General features: G+C 37.9%; 1 long non-coding RNA gene across 1 annotated transcript; it reads left to right on the forward strand.

Moving 5' to 3' along the window:
* Window positions 1-4,496: 4,496 nt before the first annotated feature.
* Window positions 4,497-9,346, forward strand: LOC129348408 (uncharacterized). The gene is made up of 4 exons (XR_008600949.1): window positions 4,497-4,567; window positions 5,461-5,561; window positions 7,352-9,186; window positions 9,250-9,346. It is a non-coding gene; the product is annotated as an uncharacterized LOC129348408 (long non-coding RNA).
* Window positions 9,347-9,648: the final 302 nt, after the last annotated feature.

The following is a 9,648-nucleotide window of genomic DNA, read 5'->3' on the forward strand; positions in this document are numbered from 1 at the left end:
GTGATTTTGTTAAAAGCAAGAGCCACCTGATGCATCTCCTTCTAAAAGGTTCCTTTTCTTTGGGTCTTTTTCTTAGAAGTTATCTCACAAATAAGAAAGGTCTAGAGGCTGCTTCAACACTTAATGAGACTTTTAATGGTCAGTTTATTCCTAAAGTATACACCAAACAGCCACAGCATTAAACCACCTGGCTAATGTTGTGTAGATCCGCCAAAAAAAGACTCTTGTTGGGACATGGAATCCGGCTCTCTAGTAGTATCCTTTGGTGTCTGGTAATGCATGTGTTGCCAGTTTGGGTTCTGTAGTTTGTGGAGTGCGGCCTCTATGGATTGGGCTTGCTCCAGCAGATGCTCTATTGGATTGGTCTTTAGGAAGCTTTAAAGCCAGGTCAATAGTTTGGGCTCTTTGTTGTTTTCCTTGAGTAGTTCCCAAAGAGTTTTTGAAGTGTGGAAGGTCCTGGTACATGAAGCTGTATCCATGTGGGGATGTACATAATCTACACTAGTGTTTAGATGGGTGATACATGCCAAAGTAAATATCCATATGAATGCATGAACCCAATGTTTTCCACCAGAACACTGCACCGTAATAAGATAATCATTATAATGTATTAAAAAACTGAAGTGGAAGCATAAAACTGTAACTGTTCAAGTGTGACATTGTGTAAGCAAATCATATTCTGGCTTATGCATCCTGTTAGCCATGTATTAAATTGTACAGTGAGCATCTTTCATGAAAATGCAAATGTGGACAAGCTTAACAGAGTCTTATGCAAATGTCACTGATTTGGATATACTCTAAGTCCCAATTCAGCAGAAGTGATGGTCCTCTTTCATGTTGAGGCTTTTAAGATTGTTACCTCGAACTTCATGCATTTGCAATATTTATAACATGAGACCCATGGAATGACACGAACAGAAAAACAGTAACCAGCTCTCCAAAGACTATGGACTATGATTGGATTGGATTGGGATCTGGAGAGTTTGGATGCTGGATGAACACCTTGCATATTGACCCAGCTTGTGTCTGTTTTTCTTATAAAATAGCAAGCAATAAAAGAGACAATTCTGGGGGAAAAAAAAACTTATTAGGGCATTTTGAACTGAAGAAAACTATTAAAAGAGTTCTATTTTCCACTGTAGAGCAGTTTATCCTCTCCTAACTTACAAGAGTCTTCTCTGAAAAATTACAAATACTTCTCATGGACTCACAGCTGTACCTCGAGGGTACACTGTAGAGAGAGACTCATGAAAAGTCAAGGAAAACTACTTAAGTTTTCCCTTAACTTTTCCCTTAACCTTTTCCTTAACTGCACAGAGGGCATTTCAATTTAAACATTTCTGCATAAAACTATTTAGGCTGATTTACTCAACTTTTAAATCATATTTTAATTTCATTTTAACCAGGGAATGCAACCCATAAGGTTAATTCTGAAGCTAATTTCCACCCCAGTTTATGATATGCAGTTTTCATATGGCTGGAAAGTGAGAACCCCACTGTGCAACATCACTAAAATGTCTAATGATTCAAAATTGTATCACCTCACAATAATTGTATCAAGTTGAACAGTAGGGGAATTGTTCTCATGTAACATTAAAGACTAACCGTTTAGATTTACTGTAATAAAAATACAGGACCTACAGATAGGAACACAATGCAACAAAATGCAGAGCACCTTTTATTACTGAGATTCAAATCCTTTGTTTTTTTTTATCTCTTGGTATGTCCAGTTTAGTTTTGATGTGAGACTCAATCCTCCTCAGTATGGAGGAAGATTCTTTTTTCAGCTGCTCTCTGCTGAAGGGGTCGTGTTGCTCTGTCTTACTCTTGAAAATAACCCAAAGTGTTCAATTGGATTCAAGTAAGAAAGCGTGCTTGGACAAGTCAATTTTTTATTTATTTATTTATTTTTTTTTATCTTTTCCTTCTTTTGAAACTCATGTGAATATGAAGCGTTATCATGCTGGAATCTTTCTTCTCTGAAAAACTTGCGCAGACTGGGAGCCATGTTACAACACAGTGTTTTGGTGTAACACTAGGCGTTCATACTGCCATCTATAAATGTCATATCCCAACACCTTGGGATATGACAGTCATGCAGTACTCATGCAGTACCATATCATCACACTCCCACCTCTGTGTTTCACTGTCAGGACTATACATTTACTGTGGTAGCCATGGTCAGGTTTACACCAAACATGTCAGATCCAATCTGAGCCAAACAAATTTATCTTAACGCCATCTGACCAAAGAATAGGCTCTTAACAATTATCAAGCTTCTTTTCATGTTCTTTCATGAAATTTCATCTAGTTCTGTGCCAAAGAGTAAGAAAAGACTCAGACTCTGAATTCCACTGATAACCAGAGCCAAGACTAAAGCACTGTCTGTTTTTCCACTGCTGGATTGCACAAATATTGTATGGCCTGAAGCATTATTTCAGGAGGGCAGCCACTATGGCTCCAGTTAGTGGTACTATGTCTAGTTCTAAACCTTCTGATGGGTGAGAGGATTTCCTCTTCATATTGTCGGGAAATTGTGATTGCTGTCAATGAAATGCAGATGTGTTCTTTTCCCATGGTATATCTCTGTGTCTACTGTCACTCCTCAGCTTCAATGGCCTCATGGACTCTGTATAACATCTGTGCTATATTGACATCTGCATAGCATTCCGCTGTACGACGCCAAACATCACATCTATATGCTCCATACAGCTGAAAAACAACAGTCATTTGTAAAAAGCGCCGCCCTTCATCTTGCTAGAGTCCAACAAACATGAGTAGTAACCCACTGGAGTCAGTTACAGTGCCGTTCTTCTGAGGGATGGGTTAACCAGCTTCCATAAGGCTCTTCCTTTCAGTTTATGCAGATATTCTCTGGTTGTGACACCAACAACCTAATCAGCTGTCTCTGTAGCTGACTGGAAACAGATAGCGGAGTTGTGCACAATCAAATGTCTGGCTGTGGATTTACCTGACATGCCAGCATCCTGTCTGCCAACTGGATGTTCTTGTCTTTCTCTTGTAATCTGTGGCATTGAGCATTTTATTTGCTCCCTTTGGGCTCATTTTTCACTCTAATGTGGTTTCCTGCACCTCTATGGAAACAGGACAACCATGACTGAGGGTAGAAACATTTCTTAATGTCTTTTTTGCAAAGTTCTATTGTATATAAAATTAAAATTGCAGTCAACATGTACATGATGTTTCCAAGTGTCCACAGGTATAAAGCAGCATTTTAAGGTGGTATTTTATAGTCACTGGTCAAAGGCATGTCTGGGTACTGGTCCCATTATCTGACCATTGTCCTTTAGAGCCACACCTGATTAGGTTGAGGATCAACTCAAACTAAAGAGCATAGAATAACAGTAGAAGTTAGTTTTTTCAGAACTCAGGAAAGGCCATTTATATGCTACATTTATCTTTATGTTCGCTGTATTTCCTCTGATTATTCACAACATTTAAACAACTAGCCTGCTTATTTGAAGCTGATGTGATTCCAATTGCTTATCTAATTTCTCTAGTTAAGTTAGTTTTATCACTTTTAACCCAATACTGCTAGACTGTTCAACTATTTAAGCATTGTTTCTGGCAACAGAATTATCTCCTGGTGGGCCAGTAGTAGCACCTTTCTTTAGGAACCAGATCCTGTACTGGCTGTTACCGCAGGACCAGATATTAAAGAAGAGACAGCAGAAAAGTCTTAAACACACATTCACTGCACAGTCATTGAGGAAGCGCAGCACAGGCAGTTAGACTGTAGCTTCTGAAAAGGTGATGCACGCAGACATATAATCATGCTCAATAGTCTGTGAATAGAAGCAGCTGAGCTATCTGACTCATATCACACACATGCTCACTGGTACAGATGCAGCTAATTCAACTTCTCATGCGATTTAAATCAACAACCTGATTGAATAGTGCCGGAGGCGCCATACACATTCATCAGAAGCCTGATTATTGAAGTTAGATGATTTATCTTTGCTCGTGCCTGCTTTTAATATGCTCCCACTTTTAACTTTCCCATCATGATCTACACAACAGAGAAATGGGATTGCATCTATTTTTAGTGGGAAAAGATGAATGAATGATAAAAATGGGGGAAAAGGGAAAGTACTGGGTCTGTGTATTTATCTGGCAATTGGATATTCCGTTCTGAAACGGGTATTGAAAAACAAAAAACGAGTGGTTATTTGATTTTCGTTTTAAAATACAAAAATTAATATTGAAATACAAGGCGTTTTTCCTTTTCATGATCAAAAAGGGATGTACGAAATTTTTAAAATGCTTTGATTTTCATTTTATATTTAGAATAACAAAAAATAAAATCAGTAAGAGACAGAAACGAAAAAAGGTCAGTTTTTTTCATTTTCTGAGACCGGAAGTGGTCATCAGCAAGTGTGGAGCCAAACGACAACAAGATTCTCAGAGGGCGGAGCCAGAGAGCAGCGATTGGTCAGACCATAGATAATATAGAAGACAGCGCGCTAGCGTATCTATGTGTATGTATGGTTGGCATGTCTGGTAGCATCTCTGGCTGCTGTTGATCTTGTTTTTGGAGTAAAACACGGTAAGAAGATAAATACTTCTAACCAGTAGCGTTGTTTTGTTGTACGTTAAGTCAGCGACTTGTGAAGAGTTGTGTTTTGTCGTGTTTGAGCAGTTGGTCCGGACGCGTTAGCTAGCTAAGTGGCTAAGTTAGCTAGCGGGCTAATCAACACAGGTGGCTAACTTACCGCTGAACACCTGTGTTAGTTGCTGCCACAGCTGTCCGTCATTAGTAGAATTAACTTCTCAACCTGTATTTCTCTGCTGTGTATTTTAGCTTTTAAAACAGTTATTTTACTTTAAGGTTAACTCAAACCCGTTGAGCTGCACTGAAGTTTAGCATTCAGCTGGTTTGAATTAAACCGCGCTTAACTTAACATTGCCTCTCTGAATCTCCATAATTTCATTAAATTCCTTCTCTCTTCCACTGCTCAAGTTCAATCCAGTATATAAAATGACATTAATAGTGAATAAACTAACAACCAGCCATTGTATTTATTTATTACTGCATGTATTTGTGGGAAAACATGAGTTGAAACATCCTACTTTTGGATCTAGAACTGCACAAGCTGTTCATTTTCAGTCACCTGAAGAGTTAAACGTCCCTTTTTATGTGAGGTTGAAGCAGAAAGTCTGAGTTAACAAAGAAAGTTCTTTATAATTTGCGATACCTGTTATCTCTGACTGAGGCTTTAGTTTTAGTTGAGCTGATTTACACATAGAAACTTTGTTCAAGACGATTTCTCAGTAGCTCAGAGGACAGGCTGCTTTTTACACAACCTTGTAAGAGAATGTCTGTCAATGCTTTCAGCAGAATTTAGAAACACAACACTTCCTAAACAGATATTTTGAGGCTGTGAGGTTGAACGTTTGAGAGTATATCAGTGTGTTTGTTTGTGGTCTTTCTGTTTCTAGGTGGAAGCTGAATTAGTGAGGATGACTCCTGCTCCTGTCATCTCTAAGCTCCTCACACATCTTTACCTGCACATGAGGAAAATCACTCCTGTAGAATGCAGGTATGTTTGTCATTATTATAAAAAGGTGTTGCCTGGTGACCTGTCAGAAACCCATTATACAGAGTCAGCCAAAATAATGTTTACACACTTTAGGAAAAGAAAAACTTGCATAAATATTTCAATACCAAATTTATTCAGACATCACCAGATTAATAAAAGTTATCTTTGGCCTCTACAATTACAAAAGGTGCTCAAAGTGGTGGCCACTGGCTTCCAGACATTTCTGTACAACAGGACACAGAGTTATCATGATTTGATCAAACTTAAAAAGAGGTATCTATATGTGTAGAAGTACTTATACAAATGAAATATTTATAAAAGTTTTTCTTTTCCTGATGTGTGTACATTATTTTGGCTGACTCTGAACTTAATGAGAACAAAACTGTCATTTAATTGTTGCTTTGAAAAATTCTTTAGTGAAAACCAGCTGGTGTTCTGCTTTGAAACAAACTGCTGTTGAGGTCTGTGTTTTTAGGTTTAACCCCACAGTCTCTGAATGAACAGAGTTTTTTTTGTTTTTTTTCCTGATCAATGTGGACGTTATAATTGATGGTAACATTTACTGATCATATAATCAGCATGACAATATAACACTATAACATTCTGACCACCTGACTAATACTGTGTTGGTCCCTTTATGCTGCTAAAACTCCTCTGACCCAGTGGTTCATCAGAACCTCTGGGGATGTCCTGTGGATTCTGTGGATCCTGTGGGTTGCAGGGTGGGTCCTACCTAGACCAGGCTGATCCTGGACCATCCCACAGATGATCAATCAGATCTGGATGTGGGGAGTGTGGAACCCAGGTGAACAGCTTAGCTCTGTCGTGTTCCTCGGACCACTCCTGAGCAGTTTTAGTTCTTCCTGCTGAGGGTGGCAGCTGGCATCAAGGACTGCTGTTGCCATGGAGACTAGGGGGTTGTTTGTCCTGCAGTGTTTAGGTGGTGGTATATGTCAAACATCCACATGAATTTCAAGGTTTCACAGCAGAACGTTACATTAGAACAAGATGATGGATGTTGTTCTCTTCAGCTGTTAGTGGTCAGAATGTTGTGGCTGATCGGTGGATCTGTCTGCCTTTACTCTGACATCCAGAGTTATACAAAAGTGTAGTATGTGTGCAGTGCAGAAGAGATTTACTTTATTGTATGCAGTTTTTTTTTTTTTTTTTTTTTTTAAAGGGAGAGCATTTTTTTATCCACCTGAAGAAGACCTAATGTTTCCCTTCAAAGGATAGTTAATTGTTACCACGGCTTCCATAGTGGTCCCATCAGAGAAAATCATATCCATATACAGATTTTTATTAATTCCAGGGCTGGTTCAGTAAAGATTATAATAATAACTACATCAGATAATTCTTGGTCGCAGTTGGAATTTTGCAGCCTGAGAGATGGTTGAGAAGGTTTGCAGTTCTTGTTTTAGCAAAATATGTTATAATAGAAGATCTTTATTGTCATTGTACATGAAATTATCTGCAAACCAGTAAAGTGTATCAGTCTGAGGTATCTAAAAATAAGTAAAGAAAAATGCTTCTAAAGCCAATAATAAACAGAATATTTTGAAGGAATATTCTAAAAAGGAAAGAAAAGCTCCATTCTCACTCCTCTCAGGATAAACTGTCATTAGAATTGACTTTAAATTTAGCTTCAACACGAGATAAAAACATTTACTTTCATTACTGATATTGTCAAGTTTTAATAAAGTTCATGCTACTTTTATAAAATGATGAAAGTGAATAAATTGTATTTCTGTGAGCTGTGTTTGATTTCTGTCTTTTCTCCTGTCATCCAGATGTTCAGAGGGAGATGATGCCACATCTGGTCCAGCTGATGGAAGGTCTTGAAGTTCTCTGACTGGCCTCGACTGAAGATGGTCGTCTCACTGGATTTAAGGTTCAGATGCTCAGTAACAAACTCCACCAATGAGCCAACAGGGAAGCTTTAGGTTTATTAAATGTTGCTATGAAGGTATCGCTGTTTTTCTTTGTGAATGCAATGTGCTCCAACTGAAACTTGAATTAGAACTTAGAAGTAAATCCTTCCATCTGAAAGGATTTAGTTGCATTAATAACCTCATAACATTCAAATTTTTATTCCAGTCTTGGTTGGAAACAGAATCTCTGTATTGATTCAGGTAAAAACTGAACTTTACAGCATGTTGGAGCAAAACAACCAGATGAAAACTGTGATGGTGTTGGATTGTCAGACCGTAATGTTGCAGCTCAAAGCAGCTTTTCTATCTCAGTTCATTCTGACATTCAGCTATGAATCAACACAGCAGATGGTGATCCATGCTGTGGAAGTCTCACATCTCCTGATTTAATGGAGCTGCTTTGCACTTTTTACACTGTTTATTCACCAACACTTTATTTAATAAAAGTCCCATCTAGTTTTTATGAGGACTGTGATATTTTAATTTCTCTGTGAATAACTGCAGTCTAATGCAACAGCTGGAGTTGTAACATCTGTCCTGATATCGATCATGAAGTATTGATCAGAATACTTATGGTCAGCAGTCATCCCTGAAGTTTTACATTAAAATCTTTACTTGTGTTGTGAACTTTGGTAAGAAGCAGAAACGTTAGCGTTGCCATGGATACATGAGTGTTAAATTCTGTCCATGTTTCCATTTTGGGAAATGCAGTCCAGTTCCAGAATGTGGAGGAATTTAGTCTCACAATCACAGACAACAAATATTATCTGAAAGTTGCGTTATTGTTGTTTATCAGCACAATACGAAAAGATTAATGTTAGAAATATTCCAGTTAAGACTCTAGAATATCATGATTTATGTAAATTTACCTCAGTAATATGAATGTTCAGGTTAAGATTGTACAGTGATATTTATTATGCTAGTTTAGCTGATTAAAGTTTATGACTCTGCACTAAAATATTATTTAAATTGACATCATTATTATAATATTTAGGGTCAGACCTTACAGTATTGAGATTAAGAAATTAAATATTCTATAAAATGTAAATACACTGAACTCATTTGGATATATTTCAGTGAGACGCTACAATATTATTTGACACAAATCTATCTAAATCAGAATTTTAATAATTTTCACACCAAATATTTACTGGACTGATTTAAATATTAAAATCACTCCTTTCTAATCCTCTGCTGTACGTTCAAACCTGAGGCCTTAACTAGAAACACACAAGTATATGATTGAAGTAACTTCTGCAGAGTCCTGGTTCCAGAACATGATGATAGAATTATAGACAAACTTTAACAAAAGCTGCCTGAGAGTTTACAGGTTTTTATGTTGGATTTCTTCAGTAATTTAATGAGAGTTATCAGCAATAATCAAGTGTTCATTTGATGAACTTGATTTCCTAAAACATCCAGAATTGGAGCTCATATCTTTGGCAGCTGTAAAGTTTCTGCTCCTTCAAAGTTCACAACACAATGAATGAATTTCCTAAAACACTCTCAGTGCTGGAGAGCGTTTGTGATGCTGAAGCAGTGACCAGTTTTTCTGTTTCTTCTCTGGAGATGCACAATGAGGGACGTCTGCAGAGACTGAGAAAGAGTCTCACCACATCCTGACATGAGGAAAAAGACTTTATTGAAGACTACAATGAGAAAAACTATCAGACAGCAGACGACATGCATTCAAGGTGAGCTCTGAACATTTGATCTGGAACAGGAATTCAATAACGGCAGCATGAGCTTCATTTCAGTCTGTAGCTGCTGAATTCATGGATGAATCATCTGGCACTAGAGAAGAAGACCATCAAACATCCACGTCAGCTGATGGAGGTCCAAGAGTCTCAACAACAAACAAACAAACAACAACCTACAGAGTGAAGACCTCAAATCTGATTGGACAGCCTCCTATTCAGCCACGTGTGAACAAATGCCTCTAAGCTGATTTGTTTTCTAAAATAAATCTAGTTTGAGTCCTAATCTATGCCTGTGTGTTTGCTTCTTTACACTGCTGTTAACAGTTTAGGCTGTTAGATTGTTCCAGATAAGACAAGTACAAGATACTTCAGAGCCGTTCTACCACGAGCCTGACAGGAAGAACTCCAACAGCTACTGAATGTTCCTGTGGTTCCCTCAAGGCTACAGGAGGAGCC

This window comes from Amphiprion ocellaris, unplaced genomic scaffold (genome assembly GCF_022539595.1).
Source record: "Amphiprion ocellaris isolate individual 3 ecotype Okinawa unplaced genomic scaffold, ASM2253959v1 Aocel_unscaffolded164, whole genome shotgun sequence".
Classification (NCBI taxonomy): domain Eukaryota; kingdom Metazoa; phylum Chordata; class Actinopteri; family Pomacentridae; genus Amphiprion; species Amphiprion ocellaris.